Source organism: Schistocerca gregaria, unplaced genomic scaffold (assembly GCF_023897955.1).
Source record: "Schistocerca gregaria isolate iqSchGreg1 unplaced genomic scaffold, iqSchGreg1.2 ptg001739l, whole genome shotgun sequence".
NCBI classification, from domain to species: Eukaryota; Metazoa; Arthropoda; class Insecta; order Orthoptera; family Acrididae; genus Schistocerca; species Schistocerca gregaria.
Window position 1 is genome coordinate 943 of NW_026062991.1, and position 25,089 is coordinate 26,031.

Below are 25,089 nucleotides of genomic sequence, written 5' to 3' on the forward strand. Positions count from 1 at the left end.
GTGGTCGGACGGGAACAGGTTTTTTTTTAATGTAGTTAGTTTTTGGAATGTAGCGCTCCTACAAAACAGTAGGCTCTGACGCATTTCAAGAGCACATCTGTCGATTCGCAGTGTTTCGTTATTTTCAACGAGTTCCTAGCACTCTTCCTCCGCGCATTCTTGTACAAACTGAGTTCATTACTGTAATTTCGCATCTTACGTTTAATACAGTAGTTTAAAATGCTTGTGGAAGCATCTTTGTCGCACCTGAGAGTTTGTATGAAAAGAGGGCTGGCAGGTGTAGTGACATAAAATTTAAAAGAAGACAGGGAGCCAACAGCACCCGGTGTTCCCAGGCGGTCACCCATCCAAGTACTAACCGGGCCCGATGTTGCTTAACTTCGGTGATCGGACGAGAACCGGTGTATTCAACATGGTATGGCCGTTGGCGTCCTTATACTGTAGCCGCACGGCACAAGAAGGCTTCGCCTCTCCTCCCAATACACGCAATCGCCATTTTCGGTGGCACATTTGACGCAATGCACGTCCTTCCACCTCGAAGGCGACGCGCAGTGCGGCGCGCCGCCACGTGGGTCAGACGCACAACACAGCTGCTCGTTGCACCGCCTGTCATTCGTTTGGTTCGTGCGGCCTCCGACACTGGAGGGAGACGCACCTTGTTATTGTTGTCCGTCGCAGGGATTGCGCGCGGCCGGGCGGCGGGTGGACTGCGCGGGGTGTGGCAGTGTCCTGCTGGACCGAGAGAAGCGTTCTCACCTGCCTGACACGCGTCGCGCTTCTAGATATTTGCGTAATTCACACGGTGCATAATCGGCTGTCACCTTCCGTCCCGACTTGTCCCGACTTTGCTCGACTGCCGCTCGCTGCCGCTCGGGTCGCGGTCCATATGACAGCACAAGCACGAGGAACATCTGCGAGATGGGCGCGGGCCGAACCGGCGTGTCCGAGGCGACGTGTGCGGCCGTTCGGAGCTACCAGAGCAGCTCTGTGCCGCGCCGTGCCGTGGAAAGGTGCGAAAACATGCACACAAGACACAGGCTTTTCGACAAAGTATCCATCTCTTGTAGCGACGAAAGGTAAATTTTTGTTTACAAATTTGCCGTTGTGCACTGCTACAAAACAATATGCCCTGACGTACTTCACAACATTTCTGTCACTTCATACTGTTTTCTTATTTCCAGAGACTCTTTGGAAGTCTTCCTTGGCGCACTCTTTTCAAACTGAGTTCCTTAATATCGTACCTTACGATAGTTTAAAATCAGTATGGAAGCATCTTTGTCACATGAGAAAGGTAGCATGAAAAAACGGCTGGCAGGGGTAGCGACAAGAAAGCAAGAAATGAAGACAGCCAGAGTTCCCAGGGCGGTCGCCGATCCGAATATAAACGTTGTTGCTTATCTTCGGTGGTCGGACGGGAACAGGTTTTTTTTTAATGTAGTTAGTTTTTGGAATGTAGCGCTCCTACAAAACAGTAGGCTCTGACGCATTTCAAGAGCACATCTGTCGATTCGCAGTGTTTCGTTATTTTCAACGAGTTCCTAGCACTCTTCCTCCGCGCATTCTTGTACAAACTGAGTTCATTACTGTAATTTCGCATCTTACGTTTAATACAGTAGTTTAAAATGCTTGTGGAAGCATCTTTGTCGCACCTGAGAGTTTGTATGAAAAGAGGGCTGCCAGGTGTAGTGACATAAAATTTAAAAGAAGACAGGGAGCCAACAGCACCCGGTGTTCCCAGGCGGTCACCCATCCAAGTACTAACCGGGCCCGATGTTGCTTAACTTCGGTGATCGGACGAGAACCGGTGTATTCAACATGGTATGGCCGTTGGCGTCCTTATACTGTAGCCGCACGGCACAAGAAGGCTTCGCCTCTCCTCCCAATACACGCAATCGCCATTTTCGGTGGCACATTTGACGCAATGCACGTCCTTCCACCTCGAAGGCGACGCGCAGTGCGGCGCGCCGCCACGTGGGTCAGACGCACAACACAGCTGCTCGTTGCACCGCCTGTCATTCGTTTGGTTCGTGCGGCCTCCGACACTCGAGGGAGACGCACCTTGTTATTGTTGTCCGTCGCAGGGATTGCGCGCGGCCGGGCGGCGGGTGGACTGCGCGGGGTGTGGCAGTGTCCTGCTGGACCGAGAGAAGCGTTCTCACCTGCCTGACACGCGTCGCGCTTCTAGATATTTGCGTAATTCGCACGGTGCATAATCGGCTGTCACCTTCCGTCCCGACTTGTCCCGACTTTGCTCGACTGCCGCTCGCTGCCGCTCGGGTCGCGGTCCATATGACAGCACAAGCACGAGGAACATCTGCGAGATGGGCGCGGGCCGAACCGGCGTGTCCGAGGCGACGTGTGCGGCCGTTCGGAGCTACCAGAGCAGCTCTGTGCCGCGCCGTGCCGTGGAAAGGTGCGAAAACATGCACACAAGACACAGGCTTTTCGACAAAGTATCCATCTCTTGTAGCGACGAAAGGTAAATTTTTGTTTACAAATTTGCCGTTGTGCACTGCTACAAAACAATATGCCCTGACGTACTTCACAACATTTCTGTCACTTCATACTGTTTTCTTATTTCCAGAGACTCTTTGGAAGTCTTCCTTGGCGCACTCTTTTCAAACTGAGTTCCTTAATATCGTACCTTACGATAGTTTAAAATCAGTATGGAAGCATCTTTGTCACATGAGAAAGGTAGCATGAAAAAACGGCTGGCAGGGGTAGCGACAAGAAAGCAAGAAATGAAGACAGCCAGAGTTCCCAGGCGGTCGCCGATCCGAATATAAACGTTGTTGCTTATCTTCGGTGGTCGGACGGGAACAGGTTTTTTTTTAATGTAGTTAGTTTTTGGAATGTAGCGCTCCTACAAAACAGTAGGCTCTGACGCATTTCAAGAGCACATCTGTCGATTCGCAGTGTTTCGTTATTTTCAACGAGTTCCTAGCACTCTTCCTCCGCGCATTCTTGTACAAACTGAGTTCATTACTGTAATTTCGCATCTTACGTTTAATACAGTAGTTTAAAATGCTTGTGGAAGCATCTTTGTCGCACCTGAGAGTTTGTATGAAAAGAGGGCTGCCAGGTGTAGTGACATAAAATTTAAAAGAAGACAGGGAGCCAACAGCACCCGGTGTTCCCAGGCGGTCACCCATCCAAGTACTAACCGGGCCCGATGTTGCTTAACTTCGGTGATCGGACGAGAACCGGTGTATTCAACATGGTATGGCCGTTGGCGTCCTTATACTGTAGCCGCACGGCACAAGAAGGCTTCGCCTCTCCTCCCAATACACGCAATCGCCATTTTCGGTGGCACATTTGACGCAATGCACGTCCTTCCACCTCGAAGGCGACGCGCAGTGCGGCGCGCCGCCACGTGGGTCAGACGCACAACACAGCTGCTCGTTGCACCGCCTGTCATTCGTTTGGTTCGTGCGGCCTCCGACACTCGAGGGAGACGCACCTTGTTATTGTTGTCCGTCGCAGGGATTGCGCGCGGCCGGGCGGCGGGTGGACTGCGCGGGGTGTGGCAGTGTCCTGCTGGACCGAGAGAAGCGTTCTCACCTGCCTGACACGCGTCGCGCTTCTAGATATTTGCGTAATTCACACGGTGCATAATCGGCTGTCACCTTCCGTCCCGACTTGTCCCGACTTTGCTCGACTGCCGCTCGCTGCCGCTCGGGTCGCGGTCCATATGACAGCACAAGCACGAGGAACATCTGCGAGATGGGCGCGGGCCGAACCGGCGTGTCCGAGGCGACGTGTGCGGCCGTTCGGAGCTACCAGAGCAGCTCTGTGCCGCGCCGTGCCGTGGAAAGGTGCGAAAACATGCACACAAGACACAGGCTTTTCGACAAAGTATCCATCTCTTGTAGCGACGAAAGGTAAATTTTTGTTTACAAATTTGCCGTTGTGCACTGCTACAAAACAATATGCCCTGACGTACTTCACAACATTTCTGTCACTTCATACTGTTTTCTTATTTCCAGAGACTCTTTGGAAGTCTTCCTTGGCGCACTCTTTTCAAACTGAGTTCCTTAATATCGTACCTTACGATAGTTTAAAATCAGTATGGAAGCATCTTTGTCACATGAGAAAGGTAGCATGAAAAAACGGCTGGCAGGGGTAGCGACAAGAAAGCAAGAAATGAAGACAGCCAGAGTTCCCAGGCGGTCGCCGATCCGAATATAAACGTTGTTGCTTATCTTCGGTGGTCGGACGGGAACAGGTTTTTTTTTAATGTAGTTAGTTTTTGGAATGTAGCGCTCCTACAAAACAGTAGGCTCTGACGCATTTCAAGAGCACATCTGTCGATTCGCAGTGTTTCGTTATTTTCAACGAGTTCCTAGCACTCTTCCTCCGCGCATTCTTGTACAAACTGAGTTCATTACTGTAATTTCGCATCTTACGTTTAATACAGTAGTTTAAAATGCTTGTGGAAGCATCTTTGTCGCACCTGAGAGTTTGTATGAAAAGAGGGCTGCCAGGTGTAGTGACATAAAATTTAAAAGAAGACAGGGAGCCAACAGCACCCGGTGTTCCCAGGCGGTCACCCATCCAAGTACTAACCGGGCCCGATGTTGCTTAACTTCGGTGATCGGACGAGAACCGGTGTATTCAACATGGTATGGCCGTTGGCGTCCTTATACTGTAGCCGCACGGCACAAGAAGGCTTCGCCTCTCCTCCCAATACACGCAATCGCCATTTTCGGTGGCACATTTGACGCAATGCACGTCCTTCCACCTCGAAGGCGACGCGCAGTGCGGCGCGCCGCCACGTGGGTCAGACGCACAACACAGCTGCTCGTTGCACCGCCTGTCATTCGTTTGGTTCGTGCGGCCTCCGACACTGGAGGGAGACGCACCTTGTTATTGTTGTCCGTCGCAGGGATTGCGCGCGGCCGGGCGGCGGGTGGACTGCGCGGGGTGTGGCAGTGTCCTGCTGGACCGAGAGAAGCGTTCTCACCTGCCTGACACGCGTCGCGCTTCTAGATATTTGCGTAATTCACACGGTGCATAATCGGCTGTCACCTTCCGTCCCGACTTGTCCCGACTTTGCTCGACTGCCGCTCGCTGCCGCTCGGGTCGCGGTCCATATGACAGCACAAGCACGAGGAACATCTGCGAGATGGGCGCGGGCCGAACCGGCGTGTCCGAGGCGACGTGTGCGGCCGTTCGGAGCTACCAGAGCAGCTCTGTGCCGCGCCGTGCCGTGGAAAGGTGCGAAAACATGCACACAAGACACAGGCTTTTCGACAAAGTATCCATCTCTTGTAGCGACGAAAGGTAAATTTTTGTTTACAAATTTGCCGTTGTGCACTGCTACAAAACAATATGCCCTGACGTACTTCACAACATTTCTGTCACTTCATACTGTTTTCTTATTTCCAGAGACTCTTTGGAAGTCTTCCTTGGCGCACTCTTTTCAAACTGAGTTCCTTAATATCGTACCTTACGATAGTTTAAAATCAGTATGGAAGCATCTTTGTCACATGAGAAAGGTAGCATGAAAAAACGGCTGGCAGGGGTAGCGACAAGAAAGCAAGAAATGAAGACAGCCAGAGTTCCCAGGCGGTCGCCGATCCGAATATAAACGTTGTTGCTTATCTTCGGTGGTCGGACGGGAACAGGTTTTTTTTTAATGTAGTTAGTTTTTGGAATGTAGCGCTCCTACAAAACAGTAGGCTCTGACGCATTTCAAGAGCACATCTGTCGATTCGCAGTGTTTCGTTATTTTCAACGAGTTCCTAGCACTCTTCCTCCGCGCATTCTTGTACAAACTGAGTTCATTACTGTAATTTCGCATCTTACGTTTAATACAGTAGTTTAAAATGCTTGTGGAAGCATCTTTGTCGCACCTGAGAGTTTGTATGAAAAGAGGGCTGCCAGGTGTAGTGACATAAAATTTAAAAGAAGACAGGGAGCCAACAGCACCCGGTGTTCCCAGGCGGTCACCCATCCAAGTACTAACCGGGCCCGATGTTGCTTAACTTCGGTGATCGGACGAGAACCGGTGTATTCAACATGGTATGGCCGTTGGCGTCCTTATACTGTAGCCGCACGGCACAAGAAGGCTTCGCCTCTCCTCCCAATACACGCAATCGCCATTTTCGGTGGCACATTTGACGCAATGCACGTCCTTCCACCTCGAAGGCGACGCGCAGTGCGGCGCGCCGCCACGTGGGTCAGACGCACAACACAGCTGCTCGTTGCACCGCCTGTCATTCGTTTGGTTCGTGCGGCCTCCGACACTCGAGGGAGACGCACCTTGTTATTGTTGTCCGTCGCAGGGATTGCGCGCGGCCGGGCGGCGGGTGGACTGCGCGGGGTGTGGCAGTGTCCTGCTGGACCGAGAGAAGCGTTCTCACCTGCCTGACACGCGTCGCGCTTCTAGATATTTGCGTAATTCGCACGGTGCATAATCGGCTGTCACCTTCCGTCCCGACTTGTCCCGACTTTGCTCGACTGCCGCTCGCTGCCGCTCGGGTCGCGGTCCATATGACAGCACAAGCACGAGGAACATCTGCGAGATGGGCGCGGGCCGAACCGGCGTGTCCGAGGCGACGTGTGCGGCCGTTCGGAGCTACCAGAGCAGCTCTGTGCCGCGCCGTGCCGTGGAAAGGTGCGAAAACATGCACACAAGACACAGGCTTTTCGACAAAGTATCCATCTCTTGTAGCGACGAAAGGTAAATTTTTGTTTACAAATTTGCCGTTGTGCACTGCTACAAAACAATATGCCCTGACGTACTTCACAACATTTCTGTCACTTCATACTGTTTTCTTATTTCCAGAGACTCTTTGGAAGTCTTCCTTGGCGCACTCTTTTCAAACTGAGTTCCTTAATATCGTACCTTACGATAGTTTAAAATCAGTATGGAAGCATCTTTGTCACATGAGAAAGGTAGCATGAAAAAACGGCTGGCAGGGGTAGCGACAAGAAAGCAAGAAATGAAGACAGCCAGAGTTCCCAGGCGGTCGCCGATCCGAATATAAACGTTGTTGCTTATCTTCGGTGGTCGGACGGGAACAGGTTTTTTTTTAATGTAGTTAGTTTTTGGAATGTAGCGCTCCTACAAAACAGTAGGCTCTGACGCATTTCAAGAGCACATCTGTCGATTCGCAGTGTTTCGTTATTTTCAACGAGTTCCTAGCACTCTTCCTCCGCGCATTCTTGTACAAACTGAGTTCATTACTGTAATTTCGCATCTTACGTTTAATACAGTAGTTTAAAATGCTTGTGGAAGCATCTTTGTCGCACCTGAGAGTTTGTATGAAAAGAGGGCTGCCAGGTGTAGTGACATAAAATTTAAAAGAAGACAGGGAGCCAACAGCACCCGGTGTTCCCAGGCGGTCACCCATCCAAGTACTAACCGGGCCCGATGTTGCTTAACTTCGGTGATCGGACGAGAACCGGTGTATTCAACATGGTATGGCCGTTGGCGTCCTTATACTGTAGCCGCACGGCACAAGAAGGCTTCGCCTCTCCTCCCAATACACGCAATCGCCATTTTCGGTGGCACATTTGACGCAATGCACGTCCTTCCACCTCGAAGGCGACGCGCAGTGCGGCGCGCCGCCACGTGGGTCAGACGCACAACACAGCTGCTCGTTGCACCGCCTGTCATTCGTTTGGTTCGTGCGGCCTCCGACACTCGAGGGAGACGCACCTTGTTATTGTTGTCCGTCGCAGGGATTGCGCGCGGCCGGGCGGCGGGTGGACTGCGCGGGGTGTGGCAGTGTCCTGCTGGACCGAGAGAAGCGTTCTCACCTGCCTGACACGCGTCGCGCTTCTAGATATTTGCGTAATTCGCACGGTGCATAATCGGCTGTCACCTTCCGTCCCGACTTGTCCCGACTTTGCTCGACTGCCGCTCGCTGCCGCTCGGGTCGCGGTCCATATGACAGCACAAGCACGAGGAACATCTGCGAGATGGGCGCGGGCCGAACCGGCGTGTCCGAGGCGACGTGTGCGGCCGTTCGGAGCTACCAGAGCAGCTCTGTGCCGCGCCGTGCCGTGGAAAGGTGCGAAAACATGCACACAAGACACAGGCTTTTCGACAAAGTATCCATCTCTTGTAGCGACGAAAGGTAAATTTTTGTTTACAAATTTGCCGTTGTGCACTGCTACAAAACAATATGCCCTGACGTACTTCACAACATTTCTGTCACTTCATACTGTTTTCTTATTTCCAGAGACTCTTTGGAAGTCTTCCTTGGCGCACTCTTTTCAAACTGAGTTCCTTAATATCGTACCTTACGATAGTTTAAAATCAGTATGGAAGCATCTTTGTCACATGAGAAAGGTAGCATGAAAAAACGGCTGGCAGGGGTAGCGACAAGAAAGCAAGAAATGAAGACAGCCAGAGTTCCCAGGCGGTCGCCGATCCGAATATAAACGTTGTTGCTTATCTTCGGTGGTCGGACGGGAACAGGTTTTTTTTTAATGTAGTTAGTTTTTGGAATGTAGCGCTCCTACAAAACAGTAGGCTCTGACGCATTTCAAGAGCACATCTGTCGATTCGCAGTGTTTCGTTATTTTCAACGAGTTCCTAGCACTCTTCCTCCGCGCATTCTTGTACAAACTGAGTTCATTACTGTAATTTCGCATCTTACGTTTAATACAGTAGTTTAAAATGCTTGTGGAAGCATCTTTGTCGCACCTGAGAGTTTGTATGAAAAGAGGGCTGCCAGGTGTAGTGACATAAAATTTAAAAGAAGACAGGGAGCCAACAGCACCCGGTGTTCCCAGGCGGTCACCCATCCAAGTACTAACCGGGCCCGATGTTGCTTAACTTCGGTGATCGGACGAGAACCGGTGTATTCAACATGGTATGGCCGTTGGCGTCCTTATACTGTAGCCGCACGGCACAAGAAGGCTTCGCCTCTCCTCCCAATACACGCAATCGCCATTTTCGGTGGCACATTTGACGCAATGCACGTCCTTCCACCTCGAAGGCGACGCGCAGTGCGGCGCGCCGCCACGTGGGTCAGACGCACAACACAGCTGCTCGTTGCACCGCCTGTCATTCGTTTGGTTCGTGCGGCCTCCGACACTCGAGGGAGACGCACCTTGTTATTGTTGTCCGTCGCAGGGATTGCGCGCGGCCGGGCGGCGGGTGGACTGCGCGGGGTGTGGCAGTGTCCTGCTGGACCGAGAGAAGCGTTCTCACCTGCCTGACACGCGTCGCGCTTCTAGATATTTGCGTAATTCGCACGGTGCATAATCGGCTGTCACCTTCCGTCCCGACTTGTCCCGACTTTGCTCGACTGCCGCTCGCTGCCGCTCGGGTCGCGGTCCATATGACAGCACAAGCACGAGGAACATCTGCGAGATGGGCGCGGGCCGAACCGGCGTGTCCGAGGCGACGTGTGCGGCCGTTCGGAGCTACCAGAGCAGCTCTGTGCCGCGCCGTGCCGTGGAAAGGTGCGAAAACATGCACACAAGACACAGGCTTTTCGACAAAGTATCCATCTCTTGTAGCGACGAAAGGTAAATTTTTGTTTACAAATTTGCCGTTGTGCACTGCTACAAAACAATATGCCCTGACGTACTTCACAACATTTCTGTCACTTCATACTGTTTTCTTATTTCCAGAGACTCTTTGGAAGTCTTCCTTGGCGCACTCTTTTCAAACTGAGTTCCTTAATATCGTACCTTACGATAGTTTAAAATCAGTATGGAAGCATCTTTGTCACATGAGAAAGGTAGCATGAAAAAACGGCTGGCAGGGGTAGCGACAAGAAAGCAAGAAATGAAGACAGCCAGAGTTCCCAGGCGGTCGCCGATCCGAATATAAACGTTGTTGCTTATCTTCGGTGGTCGGACGGGAACAGGTTTTTTTTTAATGTAGTTAGTTTTTGGAATGTAGCGCTCCTACAAAACAGTAGGCTCTGACGCATTTCAAGAGCACATCTGTCGATTCGCAGTGTTTCGTTATTTTCAACGAGTTCCTAGCACTCTTCCTCCGCGCATTCTTGTACAAACTGAGTTCATTACTGTAATTTCGCATCTTACGTTTAATACAGTAGTTTAAAATGCTTGTGGAAGCATCTTTGTCGCACCTGAGAGTTTGTATGAAAAGAGGGCTGCCAGGTGTAGTGACATAAAATTTAAAAGAAGACAGGGAGCCAACAGCACCCGGTGTTCCCAGGCGGTCACCCATCCAAGTACTAACCGGGCCCGATGTTGCTTAACTTCGGTGATCGGACGAGAACCGGTGTATTCAACATGGTATGGCCGTTGGCGTCCTTATACTGTAGCCGCACGGCACAAGAAGGCTTCGCCTCTCCTCCCAATACACGCAATCGCCATTTTCGGTGGCACATTTGACGCAATGCACGTCCTTCCACCTCGAAGGCGACGCGCAGTGCGGCGCGCCGCCACGTGGGTCAGACGCACAACACAGCTGCTCGTTGCACCGCCTGTCATTCGTTTGGTTCGTGCGGCCTCCGACACTCGAGGGAGACGCACCTTGTTATTGTTGTCCGTCGCAGGGATTGCGCGCGGCCGGGCGGCGGGTGGACTGCGCGGGGTGTGGCAGTGTCCTGCTGGACCGAGAGAAGCGTTCTCACCTGCCTGACACGCGTCGCGCTTCTAGATATTTGCGTAATTCGCACGGTGCATAATCGGCTGTCACCTTCCGTCCCGACTTGTCCCGACTTTGCTCGACTGCCGCTCGCTGCCGCTCGGGTCGCGGTCCATATGACAGCACAAGCACGAGGAACATCTGCGAGATGGGCGCGGGCCGAACCGGCGTGTCCGAGGCGACGTGTGCGGCCGTTCGGAGCTACCAGAGCAGCTCTGTGCCGCGCCGTGCCGTGGAAAGGTGCGAAAACATGCACACAAGACACAGGCTTTTCGACAAAGTATCCATCTCTTGTAGCGACGAAAGGTAAATTTTTGTTTACAAATTTGCCGTTGTGCACTGCTACAAAACAATATGCCCTGACGTACTTCACAACATTTCTGTCACTTCATACTGTTTTCTTATTTCCAGAGACTCTTTGGAAGTCTTCCTTGGCGCACTCTTTTCAAACTGAGTTCCTTAATATCGTACCTTACGATAGTTTAAAATCAGTATGGAAGCATCTTTGTCACATGAGAAAGGTAGCATGAAAAAACGGCTGGCAGGGGTAGCGACAAGAAAGCAAGAAATGAAGACAGCCAGAGTTCCCAGGCGGTCGCCGATCCGAATATAAACGTTGTTGCTTATCTTCGGTGGTCGGACGGGAACAGGTTTTTTTTTAATGTAGTTAGTTTTTGGAATGTAGCGCTCCTACAAAACAGTAGACTCTGACGCATTTCAAGAGCACATCTGTCGATTCGCAGTGTTTCGTTATTTTCAACGAGTTCCTAGCACTCTTCCTCCGCGCATTCTTGTACAAACTGAGTTCATTACTGTAATTTCGCATCTTACGTTTAATACAGTAGTTTAAAATGCTTGTGGAAGCATCTTTGTCGCACCTGAGAGTTTGTATGAAAAGAGGGCTGCCAGGTGTAGTGACATAAAATTTAAAAGAAGACAGGGAGCCAACAGCACCCGGTGTTCCCAGGCGGTCACCCATCCAAGTACTAACCGGGCCCGATGTTGCTTAACTTCGGTGATCGGACGAGAACCGGTGTATTCAACATGGTATGGCCGTTGGCGTCCTTATACTGTAGCCGCACGGCACAAGAAGGCTTCGCCTCTCCTCCCAATACACGCAATCGCCATTTTCGGTGGCACATTTGACGCAATGCACGTCCTTCCACCTCGAAGGCGACGCGCAGTGCGGCGCGCCGCCACGTGGGTCAGACGCACAACACAGCTGCTCGTTGCACCGCCTGTCATTCGTTTGGTTCGTGCGGCCTCCGACACTCGAGGGAGACGCACCTTGTTATTGTTGTCCGTCGCAGGGATTGCGCGCGGCCGGGCGGCGGGTGGACTGCGCGGGGTGTGGCAGTGTCCTGCTGGACCGAGAGAAGCGTTCTCACCTGCCTGACACGCGTCGCGCTTCTAGATATTTGCGTAATTCGCACGGTGCATAATCGGCTGTCACCTTCCGTCCCGACTTGTCCCGACTTTGCTCGACTGCCGCTCGCTGCCGCTCGGGTCGCGGTCCATATGACAGCACAAGCACGAGGAACATCTGCGAGATGGGCGCGGGCCGAACCGGCGTGTCCGAGGCGACGTGTGCGGCCGTTCGGAGCTACCAGAGCAGCTCTGTGCCGCGCCGTGCCGTGGAAAGGTGCGAAAACATGCACACAAGACACAGGCTTTTCGACAAAGTATCCATCTCTTGTAGCGACGAAAGGTAAATTTTTGTTTACAAATTTGCCGTTGTGCACTGCTACAAAACAATATGCCCTGACGTACTTCACAACATTTCTGTCACTTCATACTGTTTTCTTATTTCCAGAGACTCTTTGGAAGTCTTCCTTGGCGCACTCTTTTCAAACTGAGTTCCTTAATATCGTACCTTACGATAGTTTAAAATCAGTATGGAAGCATCTTTGTCACATGAGAAAGGTAGCATGAAAAAACGGCTGGCAGGGGTAGCGACAAGAAAGCAAGAAATGAAGACAGCCAGAGTTCCCAGGCGGTCGCCGATCCGAATATAAACGTTGTTGCTTATCTTCGGTGGTCGGACGGGAACAGGTTTTTTTTTAATGTAGTTAGTTTTTGGAATGTAGCGCTCCTACAAAACAGTAGGCTCTGACGCATTTCAAGAGCACATCTGTCGATTCGCAGTGTTTCGTTATTTTCAACGAGTTCCTAGCACTCTTCCTCCGCGCATTCTTGTACAAACTGAGTTCATTACTGTAATTTCGCATCTTACGTTTAATACAGTAGTTTAAAATGCTTGTGGAAGCATCTTTGTCGCACCTGAGAGTTTGTATGAAAAGAGGGCTGCCAGGTGTAGTGACATAAAATTTAAAAGAAGACAGGGAGCCAACAGCACCCGGTGTTCCCAGGCGGTCACCCATCCAAGTACTAACCGGGCCCGATGTTGCTTAACTTCGGTGATCGGACGAGAACCGGTGTATTCAACATGGTATGGCCGTTGGCGTCCTTATACTGTAGCCGCACGGCACAAGAAGGCTTCGCCTCTCCTCCCAATACACGCAATCGCCATTTTCGGTGGCACATTTGACGCAATGCACGTCCTTCCACCTCGAAGGCGACGCGCAGTGCGGCGCGCCGCCACGTGGGTCAGACGCACAACACAGCTGCTCGTTGCACCGCCTGTCATTCGTTTGGTTCGTGCGGCCTCCGACACTCGAGGGAGACGCACCTTGTTATTGTTGTCCGTCGCAGGGATTGCGCGCGGCCGGGCGGCGGGTGGACTGCGCGGGGTGTGGCAGTGTCCTGCTGGACCGAGAGAAGCGTTCTCACCTGCCTGACACGCGTCGCGCTTCTAGATATTTGCGTAATTCGCACGGTGCATAATCGGCTGTCACCTTCCGTCCCGACTTGTCCCGACTTTGCTCGACTGCCGCTCGCTGCCGCTCGGGTCGCGGTCCATATGACAGCACAAGCACGAGGAACATCTGCGAGATGGGCGCGGGCCGAACCGGCGTGTCCGAGGCGACGTGTGCGGCCGTTCGGAGCTACCAGAGCAGCTCTGTGCCGCGCCGTGCCGTGGAAAGGTGCGAAAACATGCACACAAGACACAGGCTTTTCGACAAAGTATCCATCTCTTGTAGCGACGAAAGGTAAATTTTTGTTTACAAATTTGCCGTTGTGCACTGCTACAAAACAATATGCCCTGACGTACTTCACAACATTTCTGTCACTTCATACTGTTTTCTTATTTCCAGAGACTCTTTGGAAGTCTTCCTTGGCGCACTCTTTTCAAACTGAGTTCCTTAATATCGTACCTTACGATAGTTTAAAATCAGTATGGAAGCATCTTTGTCACATGAGAAAGGTAGCATGAAAAAACGGCTGGCAGGGGTAGCGACAAGAAAGCAAGAAATGAAGACAGCCAGAGTTCCCAGGCGGTCGCCGATCCGAATATAAACGTTGTTGCTTATCTTCGGTGGTCGGACGGGAACAGGTTTTTTTTTAATGTAGTTAGTTTTTGGAATGTAGCGCTCCTACAAAACAGTAGGCTCTGACGCATTTCAAGAGCACATCTGTCGATTCGCAGTGTTTCGTTATTTTCAACGAGTTCCTAGCACTCTTCCTCCGCGCATTCTTGTACAAACTGAGTTCATTACTGTAATTTCGCATCTTACGTTTAATACAGTAGTTTAAAATGCTTGTGGAAGCATCTTTGTCGCACCTGAGAGTTTGTATGAAAAGAGGGCTGCCAGGTGTAGTGACATAAAATTTAAAAGAAGACAGGGAGCCAACAGCACCCGGTGTTCCCAGGCGGTCACCCATCCAAGTACTAACCGGGCCCGATGTTGCTTAACTTCGGTGATCGGACGAGAACCGGTGTATTCAACATGGTATGGCCGTTGGCGTCCTTATACTGTAGCCGCACGGCACAAGAAGGCTTCGCCTCTCCTCCCAATACACGCAATCGCCATTTTCGGTGGCACATTTGACGCAATGCACGTCCTTCCACCTCGAAGGCGACGCGCAGTGCGGCGCGCCGCCACGTGGGTCAGACGCACAACACAGCTGCTCGTTGCACCGCCTGTCATTCGTTTGGTTCGTGCGGCCTCCGACACTCGAGGGAGACGCACCTTGTTATTGTTGTCCGTCGCAGGGATTGCGCGCGGCCGGGCGGCGGGTGGACTGCGCGGGGTGTGGCAGTGTCCTGCTGGACCGAGAGAAGCGTTCTCACCTGCCTGACACGCGTCGCGCTTCTAGATATTTGCGTAATTCGCACGGTGCATAATCGGCTGTCACCTTCCGTCCCGACTTGTCCCGACTTTGCTCGACTGCCGCTCGCTGCCGCTCGGGTCGCGGTCCATATGACAGCACAAGCACGAGGAACATCTGCGAGATGGGCGCGGGCCGAACCGGCGTGTCCGAGGCGACGTGTGCGGCCGTTCGGAGCTACCAGAGCAGCTCTGTGCCGCGCCGTGCCGTGGAAAGGTGCGAAAACATGCACACAAGACACAGGCTTTTCGACAAAGTATCCATCTCTTGTAGCGACGAAAGGTAAATTTTTGTTTACAAATTTGCCGTTGTGCACTGCTACAAAACAATATGCCCTGACGTACTTCACAACATTTCTGTCACTTCATACTGTTTTCTTATTTCCAGAGACTCTTTGGAAGTCTTCCTTGGCGCACTCTTTTCAAACTGAGTTCCTTAATATCGTACCTTACGATAGTTTAAAATCAGTATGGAAGCATCTTTGTCACATGAGAAAGGTAGCATGAAAAAACGGCTGGCAGGGGTAGCGACAAGAAAGCAAGAAATGAAGACAGCCAGAGTTCCCAGGCGGTCGCCGATCCGAATATAAACGTTGTTGCTTATCTTCGGTGGTCGGACGGGAACAGGTTTTTTTTTAATGTAGTTAGTTTTTGGAATGTAGCGCTCCTACAAAACAGTAGGCTCTGACGCATTTCAAGAGCACATCTGTCGATTCGCAGTGTTTCGTTATTTTCAACGAGTTCCTAGCACTCTTCCTCCGCGCATTCTTGTACAAACTGAGTTCATTACTGTAATTTCGCATCTTACGTTTAATACAGTAGTTTAAAATGCTTGTGGAAGCATCTTTGTCGCACCTGAGAGTTTGTATGAAAAGAGGGCTGCCAGGTGTAGTGACATAAAATTTAAAAGAAGACAGGGAGCCAACAGCACCCGGTGTTCCCAGGCGGTCACCCATCCAAGTACTAACCGGGCCCGATGTTGCTTAACTTCGGTGATCGGACGAGAACCGGTGTATTCAACATGGTATGGCCGTTGGCGTCCTTATACTGTAGCCGCACGGCACAAGAAGGCTTCGCCTCTCCTCCCAATACACGCAATCGCCATTTTCGGTGGCACATTTGACGCAATGCACGTCCTTCCACCTCGAAGGCGACGCGCAGTGCGGCGCGCCGCCACGTGGGTCAGACGCACAACACAGCTGCTCGTTGCACCGCCTGTCATTCGTTTGGTTCGTGCGGCCTCCGACACTCGAGGGAGACGCACCTTGTTATTGTTGTCCGTCGCAGGGATTGCGCGCGGCCGGGCGGCGGGTGGACTGCGCGGGGTGTGGCAGTGTCCTGCTGGACCGAGAGAAGCGTTCTCACCTGCCTGACACGCGTCGCGCTTCTAGATATTTGCGTAATTCGCACGGTGCATAATCGGCTGTCACCTTCCGTCCCGACTTGTCCCGACTTTGCTCGACTGCCGCTCGCTGCCGCTCGGGTCGCGGTCCATATGACAGCACAAGCACGAGGAACATCTGCGAGATGGGCGCGGGCCGAACCGGCGTGTCCGAGGCGACGTGTGCGGCCGTTCGGAGCTACCAGAGCAGCTCTGTGCCGCGCCGTGCCGTGGAAAGGTGCGAAAACATGCACACAAGACACAGGCTTTTCGACAAAGTATCCATCTCTTGTAGCGACGAAAGGTAAATTTTTGTTTACAAATTTGCCGTTGTGCACTGCTACAAAACAATATGCCCTGACGTACTTCACAACATTTCTGTCACTTCATACTGTTTTCTTATTTCCAGAGACTCTTTGGAAGTCTTCCTTGGCGCACTCTTTTCAAACTGAGTTCCTTAATATCGTACCTTACGATAGTTTAAAATCAGTATGGAAGCATCTTTGTCACATGAGAAAGGTAGCATGAAAAAACGGCTGGCAGGGGTAGCGACAAGAAAGCAAGAAATGAAGACAGCCAGAGTTCCCAGGCGGTCGCCGATCCGAATATAAACGTTGTTGCTTATCTTCGGTGGTCGGACGGGAACAGGTTTTTTTTTAATGTAGTTAGTTTTTGGAATGTAGCGCTCCTACAAAACAGTAGGCTCTGACGCATTTCAAGAGCACATCTGTCGATTCGCAGTGTTTCGTTATTTTCAACGAGTTCCTAGCACTCTTCCTCCGCGCATTCTTGTACAAACTGAGTTCATTACTGTAATTTCGCATCTTACGTTTAATACAGTAGTTTAAAATGCTTGTGGAAGCATCTTTGTCGCACCTGAGAGTTTGTATGAAAAGAGGGCTGCCAGGTGTAGTGACATAAAATTTAAAAGAAGACAGGGAGCCAACAGCACCCGGTGTTCCCAGGCGGTCACCCATCCAAGTACTAACCGGGCCCGATGTTGCTTAACTTCGGTGATCGGACGAGAACCGGTGTATTCAACATGGTATGGCCGTTGGCGTCCTTATACTGTAGCCGCACGGCACAAGAAGGCTTCGCCTCTCCTCCCAATACACGCAATCGCCATTTTCGGTGGCACATTTGACGCAATGCACGTCCTTCCACCTCGAAGGCGACGCGCAGTGCGGCGCGCCGCCACGTGGGTCAGACGCACAACACAGCTGCTCGTTGCACCGCCTGTCATTCGTTTGGTTCGTGCGGCCTCCGACACTCGAGGGAGACGCACCTTGTTATTGTTGTCCGTCGCAGGGATTGCGCGCGGCCGGGCGGCGGGTGGACTGCGCGGGGTGTGGCAGTGTCCTGCTGGACCGAGAGAAGCGTTCTCACCTGCCTGACACGCGTCGCGCTTCTAGATATTTGCGTAATTCGCACGGTGCATAATCGGCTGTCACCTTCCGTCCCGACTTGTCCCGACTTTGCTCGACTGCCGCTCGCTGCCGCTCGGGTCGCGGTCCATATGACAGCACAAGCACGAGGAACATCTGCGAGATGGGCGCGGGCCGAACCGGCGTGTCCGAGGCGACGTGTGCGGCCGTTCGGAGCTACCAGAGCAGCTCTGTGCCGCGCCGTGCCGTGGAAAGGTGCGAAAACATGCACACAAGACACAGGCTTTTCGACAAAGTATCCATCTCTTGTAGCGACGAAAGGTAAATTTTTGTTTACAAATTTGCCGTTGTGCACTGCTACAAAACAATATGCCCTGACGTACTTCACAACATTTCTGTCACTTCATACTGTTTTCTTATTTCCAGAGACTCTTTGGAAGTCTTCCTTGGCGCACTCTTTTCAAACTGAGTTCCTTAATATCGTACCTTACGATAGTTTAAAATCAGTATGGAAGCATCTTTGTCACATGAGAAAGGTAGCATGAAAAAACGGCTGGCAGGGGTAGCGACAAGAAAGCAAGAAATGAAGACAGCCAGAGTTCCCAGGCGGTCGCCGATCCGAATATAAACGTTGTTGCTTATCTTCGGTGGTCGGACGGGAACAGGTTTTTTTTTAATGTAGTTAGTTTTTGGAATGTAGCGCTCCTACAAAACAGTAGGCTCTGACGCATTTCAAGAGCACATCTGTCGATTCGCAGTGTTTCGTTATTTTCAACGAGTTCCTAGCACTCTTCCTCCGCGCATTCTTGTACAAACTGAGTTCATTACTGTAATTTCGCATCTTACGTTTAATACAGTAGTTTAAAATGCTTGTGGAAGCATCTTTGTCGCACCTGAGAGTTTGTATGAAAAGAGGGCTGCCAGGTGTAGTGACATAAAATTTAAAAGAAGACAGGGAGCCAACAGCACCCGGTGTTCCCAGGCGGTCACCCATCCAAGTACTAACCGGGCCCGATGTTGCTTAACTTCGGTGATCGGACGAGAACCGGTGTATTCAACATGGTATGGCCGTTGGCGTCCTTATACTGTAGCCGCACGGCACAAGAAGGCTTCGCCTCTCCTCCCAATACACGCAATCGCCATTTTCGGTGGCACATTTGACGCAATGCACGTCCTTCCACCTCGAAGGCGACGCGCAGTGCGGCGCGCCGCCACGTGGGTCAGACGCACAACACAGCTGCTCGTTGCACCGCCTGTCATTCGTTTGGTTCGTGCGGCCTCCGACACTCGAGGGAGACGCACCTTGTTATTGTTGTCCGTCGCAGGGATTGCGCGCGGCCGGGCGGCGGGTGGACTGCGCGGGGTGTGGCAGTGTCCTGCTGGACCGAGAGAAGCGTTCTCACCTGCCTGACACGCGTCGCGCTTCTAGATATTTGCGTAATTCGCACGGTGCATAATCGGCTGTCACCTTCCGTCCCGACTTGTCCCGACTTTGCTCGACTGCCGCTCGCTGCCGCTCGGGTCGCGGTCCATATGACAGCACAAGCACGAGGAACATCTGCGAGATGGGCGCGGGCCGAACCGGCGTGTCCGAGGCGACGTGTGCGGCCGTTCGGAGCTACCAGAGCAGCTCTGTGCCGCGCCGTGCCGTGGAAAGGTGCGAAAACATGCACACAAGACACAGGCTTTTCGACAAAGTATCCATCTCTTGTAGCGACGAAAGGTAAATTTTTGTTTACAAATTTGCCGTTGTGCACTGCTACAAAACAATATGCCCTGACGTACTTCACAACATTTCTGTCACTTCATACTGTTTTCTTATTTCCAGAGACTCTTTGGAAGTCTTCCTTGGCGCACTCTTTTCAAACTGAGTTCCTTAATATCGTACCTTACGATAGTTTAAAATCAGTATGGAAGCATCTTTGTCACATGAGAAAGGTAGCATGAAAAAACGGCTGGCAGGGGGTAGCGACAAGAAAGCAAGAAATGAAGACAGCCAGAGTTCCCAGGCGGTCGCCGATCCGAATATAAACGTTGTTGCTTATCTTCGGTGGTCGGACGGGAACAGGTTTTTTTTTAATGTAGTTAGTTTTTGGAATGTAGCGCTCCTACAAAACAGTAGGCTCTGACGCATTTCAAGAGCACATCTGTCGATTCGCAGTGTTTCGTTATTTTCAACGAGTTCCTAGCACTCTTCCTCCGCGCATTCTTGTACAAACTGAGTTCATTACTGTAATTTCGCATCTTACGTTTAATACAGTAGTTTAAAATGCTTGTGGAAGCATCTTTGTCGCACCTGAGAGTTTGTATGAAAAGAGGGCTGCCAGGTGTAGTGACATAAAATTTAAAAGAAGACAGGGAGCCAACAGCACCCGGTGTTCCCAGGCGGTCACCCATCCAAGTACTAACCGGGCCCGATGTTGCTTAACTTCGGTGATCGGACGAGAACCGGTGTATTCAACATGGTATGGCCGTTGGCGTCCTTATACTGTAGCCGCACGGCACAAGAAGGCTTCGCCTCTCCTCCCAATACACGCAATCGCCATTTTCGGTGGCACATTTGACGCAATGCACGTCCTTCCACCTCGAAGGCGACGCGCAGTGCGGCGCGCCGCCACGTGGGTCAGACGCACAACACAGCTGCTCGTTGCACCGCCTGTCATTCGTTTGGTTCGTGCGGCCTCCGACACTCGAGGGAGACGCACCTTGTTATTGTTGTCCGTCGCAGGGATTGCGCGCGGCCGGGCGGCGGGTGGACTGCGCGGGGTGTGGCAGTGTCCTGCTGGACCGAGAGAAGCGTTCTCACCTGCCTGACACGCGTCGCGCTTCTAGATATTTGCGTAATTCGCACGGTGCATAATCGGCTGTCACCTTCCGTCCCGACTTGTCCCGACTTTGCTCGACTGCCGCTCGCTGCCGCTCGGGTCGCGGTCCATATGACAGCACAAGCACGAGGAACATCTGCGAGATGGGCGCGGGCCGAACCGGCGTGTCCGAGGCGACGTGTGCGGCCGTTCGGAGCTACCAGAGCAGCTCTGTGCCGCGCCGTGCCGTGGAAAGGTGCGAAAACATGCACACAAGACACAGGCTTTTCGACAAAGTATCCATCTCTTGTAGCGACGAAAGGTAAATTTTTGTTTACAAATTTGCCGTTGTGCACTGCTACAAAACAATATGCCCTGACGTACTTCACAACATTTCTGTCACTTCATACTGTTTTCTTATTTCCAGAGACTCTTTGGAAGTCTTCCTTGGCGCACTCTTTTCAAACTGAGTTCCTTAATATCGTACCTTACGATAGTTTAAAATCAGTATGGAAGCATCTTTGTCACATGAGAAAGGTAGCATGAAAAAACGGCTGGCAGGGGTAGCGACAAGAAAGCAAGAAATGAAGACAGCCAGAGTTCCCAGGCGGTCGCCGATCCGAATATAAACGTTGTTGCTTATCTTCGGTGGTCGGACGGGAACAGGTTTTTTTTTAATGTAGTTAGTTTTTGGAATGTAGCGCTCCTACAAAACAGTAGGCTCTGACGCATTTCAAGAGCACATCTGTCGATTCGCAGTGTTTCGTTATTTTCAACGAGTTCCTAGCACTCTTCCTCCGCGCATTCTTGTACAAACTGAGTTCATTACTGTAATTTCGCATCTTACGTTTAATACAGTAGTTTAAAATGCTTGTGGAAGCATCTTTGTCGCACCTGAGAGTTTGTATGAAAAGAGGGCTGCCAGGTGTAGTGACATAAAATTTAAAAGAAGACAGGGAGCCAACAGCACCCGGTGTTCCCAGGCGGTCACCCATCCAAGTACTAACCGGGCCCGATGTTGCTTAACTTCGGTGATCGGACGAGAACCGGTGTATTCAACATGGTATGGCCGTTGGCGTCCTTATACTGTAGCCGCACGGCACAAGAAGGCTTCGCCTCTCCTCCCAATACACGCAATCGCCATTTTCGGTGGCACATTTGACGCAATGCACGTCCTTCCACCTCGAAGGCGACGCGCAGTGCGGCGCGCCGCCACGTGGGTCAGACGCACAACACAGCTGCTCGTTGCACCGCCTGTCATTCGTTTGGTTCGTGCGGCCTCCGACACTCGAGGGAGACGCACCTTGTTATTGTTGTCCGTCGCAGGGATTGCGCGCGGCCGGGCGGCGGGTGGACTGCGCGGGGTGTGGCAGTGTCCTGCTGGACCGAGAGAAGCGTTCTCACCTGCCTGACACGCGTCGCGCTTCTAGATATTTGCGTAATTCGCACGGTGCATAATCGGCTGTCACCTTCCGTCCCGACTTGTCCCGACTTTGCTCGACTGCCGCTCGCTGCCGCTCGGGTCGCGGTCCATATGACAGCACAAGCACGAGGAACATCTGCGAGATGGGCGCGGGCCGAACCGGCGTGTCCGAGGCGACGTGTGCGGCCGTTCGGAGCTACCAGAGCAGCTCTGTGCCGCGCCGTGCCGTGGAAAGGTGCGAAAACATGCACACAAGACACAGGCTTTTCGACAAAGTATCCATCTCTTGTAGCGACGAAAGGTAAATTTTTGTTTACAAATTTGCCGTTGTGCACTGCTACAAAACAATATGCCCTGACGTACTTCACAACATTTCTGTCACTTCATACTGTTTTCTTATTTCCAGAGACTCTTTGGAAGTCTTCCTTGGCGCACTCTTTTCAAACTGAGTTCCTTAATATCGTACCTTACGATAGTTTAAAATCAGTATGGAAGCATCTTTGTCACATGAGAAAGGTAGCATGAAAAAAACGGCTGGCAGGGGTAGCGACAAGAAAGCAAGAAATGAAGACAGCCAGAGTTCCCAGGCGGTCGCCGATCCGAATATAAACGTTGTTGCTTATCTTCGGTGGTCGGACGGGAACAGGTTTTTTTTTTAATGTAGTTAGTTTTTGGAATGTAGCGCTCCTACAAAACAGTAGGCTCTGACGCATTTCAAGAGCACATCTGTCGATTCGCAGTGTTTCGTTATTTTCAACGAGTTCCTAGCACTCTTCCTCCGCGCATTCTTGTACAAACTGAGTTCATTACTGTAATTTCGCATCTTACGTTTAATACAGTAGTTTAAAATGCTTGTGGAAGCATCTTTGTCGCACCTGAGAGTTTGTATGAAAAGAGGGCTGCCAGGTGTAGTGACATAAAATTTAAAAGAAGACAGGGAGCCAACAGCACCCGGTGTTCCCAGGCGGTCACCCATCCAAGTACTAACCGGGCCCGATGTTGCTTAACTTCGGTGATCGGACGAGAACCGGTGTATTCAACATGGTATGGCCGTTGGCGTCCTTATACTGTAGCCGCACGGCACAAGAAGGCTTCGCCTCTCCTCCCAATACACGCAATCGCCATTTTCGGTGGCACATTTGACGCAATGCACGTCCTTCCACCTCGAAGGCGACGCGCAGTGCGGCGCGCCGCCACGTGGGTCAGACGCACAACACAGCTGCTCGTTGCACCGCCTGTCATTCGTTTGGTTCGTGCGGCCTCCGACACTCGAGGGAGACGCACCTTGTTATTGTTGTCCGTCGCAGGGATTGCGCGCGGCCGGGCGGCGGGTGGACTGCGCGGGGTGTGGCAGTGTCCTGCTGGACCGAGAGAAGCGTTCTCACCTGCCTGACACGCGTCGCGCTTCTAGATATTTGCGTAATTCGCACGGTGCATAATCGGCTGTCACCTTCCGTCCCGACTTGTCCCGACTTTGCTCGACTGCCGCTCGCTGCCGCTCGGGTCGCGGTCCATATGACAGCACAAGCACGAGGAACATCTGCGAGATGGGCGCGGGCCGAACCGGCGTGTCCGAGGCGACGTGTGCGGCCGTTCGGAGCTACCAGAGCAGCTCTGTGCCGCGCCGTGCCGTGGAAAGGTGCGAAAACATGCACACAAGACACAGGCTTTTCGACAAAGTATCCATCTCTTGTAGCGACGAAAGGTAAATTTTTGTTTACAAATTTGCCGTTGTGCACTGCTACAAAACAATATGCCCTGACGTACTTCACAACATTTCTGTCACTTCATACTGTTTTCTTATTTCCAGAGACTCTTTGGAAGTCTTCCTTGGCGCACTCTTTTCAAACTGAGTTCCTTAATATCGTACCTTACGATAGTTTAAAATCAGTATGGAAGCATCTTTGTCACATGAGAAAGGTAGCATGAAAAAACGGCTGGCAGGGGTAGCGACAAGAAAGCAAGAAATGAAGACAGCCAGAGTTCCCAGGCGGTCGCCGATCCGAATATAAACGTTGTTGCTTATCTTCGGTGGTCGGACGGGAACAGGTTTTTTTTTAATGTAGTTAGTTTTTGGAATGTAGCGCTCCTACAAAACAGTAGGCTCTGACGCATTTCAAGAGCACATCTGTCGATTCGCAGTGTTTCGTTATTTTCAACGAGTTCCTAGCACTCTTCCTCCGCGCATTCTTGTACAAACTGAGTTCATTACTGTAATTTCGCATCTTACGTTTAATACAGTAGTTTAAAATGCTTGTGGAAGCATCTTTGTCGCACCTGAGAGTTTGTATGAAAAGAGGGCTGCCAGGTGTAGTGACATAAAATTTAAAAGAAGACAGGGAGCCAACAGCACCCGGTGTTCCCAGGCGGTCACCCATCCAAGTACTAACCGGGCCCGATGTTGCTTAACTTCGGTGATCGGACGAGAACCGGTGTATTCAACATGGTATGGCCGTTGGCGTCCTTATACTGTAGCCGCACGGCACAAGAAGGCTTCGCCTCTCCTCCCAATACACGCAATCGCCATTTTCGGTGGCACATTTGACGCAATGCACGTCCTTCCACCTCGAAGGCGACGCGCAGTGCGGCGCGCCGCCACGTGGGTCAGACGCAACAACACAGCTGCTCGTTGCACCGCCTGTCATTCGTTTGGTTCGTGCGGCCTCCGACACTCGAGGGAGACGCACCTTGTTATTGTTGTCCGTCGCAGGGATTGCGCGCGGCCGGGCGGCGGGTGGACTGCGCGGGGTGTGGCAGTGTCCTGCTGGACCGAGAGAAGCGTTCTCACCTGCCTGACACGCGTCGCGCTTCTAGATATTTGCGTAATTCGCACGGTGCATAATCGGCTGTCACCTTCCGTCCCGACTTGTCCCGACTTTGCTCGACTGCCGCTCGCTGCCGCTCGGGTCGCGGTCCATATGACAGCACAAGCACGAGGAACATCTGCGAGATGGGCGCGGGCCGAACCGGCGTGTCCGAGGCGACGTGTGCGGCCGTTCGGAGCTACCAGAGCAGCTCTGTGCCGCGCCGTGCCGTGGAAAGGTGCGAAAACATGCACACAAGACACAGGCTTTTCGACAAAGTATCCATCTCTTGTAGCGACGAAAGGTAAATTTTTGTTTACAAATTTGCCGTTGTGCACTGCTACAAAACAATATGCCCTGACGTACTTCACAACATTTCTGTCACTTCATACTGTTTTCTTATTTCCAGAGACTCTTTGGAAGTCTTCCTTGGCGCACTCTTTTCAAACTGAGTTCCTTAAAACACGCGATCTAGTGT

General features: G+C 51.8%; 18 non-coding genes across 18 annotated transcripts; all 18 read right to left on the minus strand.

Annotated features, from left to right (window-relative positions):
• Window positions 1-310: 310 nt before the first annotated feature.
• On the minus strand, window positions 311-429 carry LOC126334345 (5S ribosomal RNA). The gene has a single exon (XR_007564670.1). It is a non-coding gene; the product is annotated as a 5S ribosomal RNA (ribosomal RNA).
• A 1,284-nt stretch (window positions 430-1,713) lies between these two features.
• Window positions 1,714-1,832, minus strand: LOC126334356 (5S ribosomal RNA). Its single transcript, XR_007564681.1, has one exon. It is a non-coding gene; the product is annotated as a 5S ribosomal RNA (ribosomal RNA).
• Window positions 1,833-3,115: 1,283 nt separating this feature from the next.
• Window positions 3,116-3,234, minus strand: LOC126334360 (5S ribosomal RNA). The gene has a single exon (XR_007564685.1). It is a non-coding gene; the product is annotated as a 5S ribosomal RNA (ribosomal RNA).
• A 1,283-nt stretch (window positions 3,235-4,517) lies between these two features.
• LOC126334361 (5S ribosomal RNA) lies at window positions 4,518-4,636 on the minus strand. Its single transcript, XR_007564686.1, has one exon. It is a non-coding gene; the product is annotated as a 5S ribosomal RNA (ribosomal RNA).
• Window positions 4,637-5,919: 1,283 nt separating this feature from the next.
• On the minus strand, window positions 5,920-6,038 carry LOC126334362 (5S ribosomal RNA). Its single transcript, XR_007564687.1, has one exon. It is a non-coding gene; the product is annotated as a 5S ribosomal RNA (ribosomal RNA).
• Window positions 6,039-7,321: 1,283 nt separating this feature from the next.
• LOC126334346 (5S ribosomal RNA) lies at window positions 7,322-7,440 on the minus strand. Its single transcript, XR_007564671.1, has one exon. It is a non-coding gene; the product is annotated as a 5S ribosomal RNA (ribosomal RNA).
• A 1,283-nt stretch (window positions 7,441-8,723) lies between these two features.
• LOC126334347 (5S ribosomal RNA) lies at window positions 8,724-8,842 on the minus strand. Its single transcript, XR_007564672.1, has one exon. It is a non-coding gene; the product is annotated as a 5S ribosomal RNA (ribosomal RNA).
• Window positions 8,843-10,125: 1,283 nt separating this feature from the next.
• Window positions 10,126-10,244, minus strand: LOC126334348 (5S ribosomal RNA). Its single transcript, XR_007564673.1, has one exon. It is a non-coding gene; the product is annotated as a 5S ribosomal RNA (ribosomal RNA).
• A 1,283-nt stretch (window positions 10,245-11,527) lies between these two features.
• Window positions 11,528-11,646, minus strand: LOC126334349 (5S ribosomal RNA). The gene has a single exon (XR_007564674.1). It is a non-coding gene; the product is annotated as a 5S ribosomal RNA (ribosomal RNA).
• A 1,283-nt stretch (window positions 11,647-12,929) lies between these two features.
• On the minus strand, window positions 12,930-13,048 carry LOC126334350 (5S ribosomal RNA). Its single transcript, XR_007564675.1, has one exon. It is a non-coding gene; the product is annotated as a 5S ribosomal RNA (ribosomal RNA).
• A 1,283-nt stretch (window positions 13,049-14,331) lies between these two features.
• LOC126334351 (5S ribosomal RNA) lies at window positions 14,332-14,450 on the minus strand. Its single transcript, XR_007564676.1, has one exon. It is a non-coding gene; the product is annotated as a 5S ribosomal RNA (ribosomal RNA).
• Window positions 14,451-15,733: 1,283 nt separating this feature from the next.
• On the minus strand, window positions 15,734-15,852 carry LOC126334352 (5S ribosomal RNA). Its single transcript, XR_007564677.1, has one exon. It is a non-coding gene; the product is annotated as a 5S ribosomal RNA (ribosomal RNA).
• A 1,283-nt stretch (window positions 15,853-17,135) lies between these two features.
• LOC126334353 (5S ribosomal RNA) lies at window positions 17,136-17,254 on the minus strand. The gene has a single exon (XR_007564678.1). It is a non-coding gene; the product is annotated as a 5S ribosomal RNA (ribosomal RNA).
• Window positions 17,255-18,537: 1,283 nt separating this feature from the next.
• Window positions 18,538-18,656, minus strand: LOC126334354 (5S ribosomal RNA). Its single transcript, XR_007564679.1, has one exon. It is a non-coding gene; the product is annotated as a 5S ribosomal RNA (ribosomal RNA).
• A 1,284-nt stretch (window positions 18,657-19,940) lies between these two features.
• Window positions 19,941-20,059, minus strand: LOC126334355 (5S ribosomal RNA). The gene has a single exon (XR_007564680.1). It is a non-coding gene; the product is annotated as a 5S ribosomal RNA (ribosomal RNA).
• Window positions 20,060-21,342: 1,283 nt separating this feature from the next.
• LOC126334357 (5S ribosomal RNA) lies at window positions 21,343-21,461 on the minus strand. Its single transcript, XR_007564682.1, has one exon. It is a non-coding gene; the product is annotated as a 5S ribosomal RNA (ribosomal RNA).
• A 1,285-nt stretch (window positions 21,462-22,746) lies between these two features.
• On the minus strand, window positions 22,747-22,865 carry LOC126334358 (5S ribosomal RNA). Its single transcript, XR_007564683.1, has one exon. It is a non-coding gene; the product is annotated as a 5S ribosomal RNA (ribosomal RNA).
• Window positions 22,866-24,148: 1,283 nt separating this feature from the next.
• LOC126334359 (5S ribosomal RNA) lies at window positions 24,149-24,267 on the minus strand. Its single transcript, XR_007564684.1, has one exon. It is a non-coding gene; the product is annotated as a 5S ribosomal RNA (ribosomal RNA).
• Window positions 24,268-25,089: the final 822 nt, after the last annotated feature.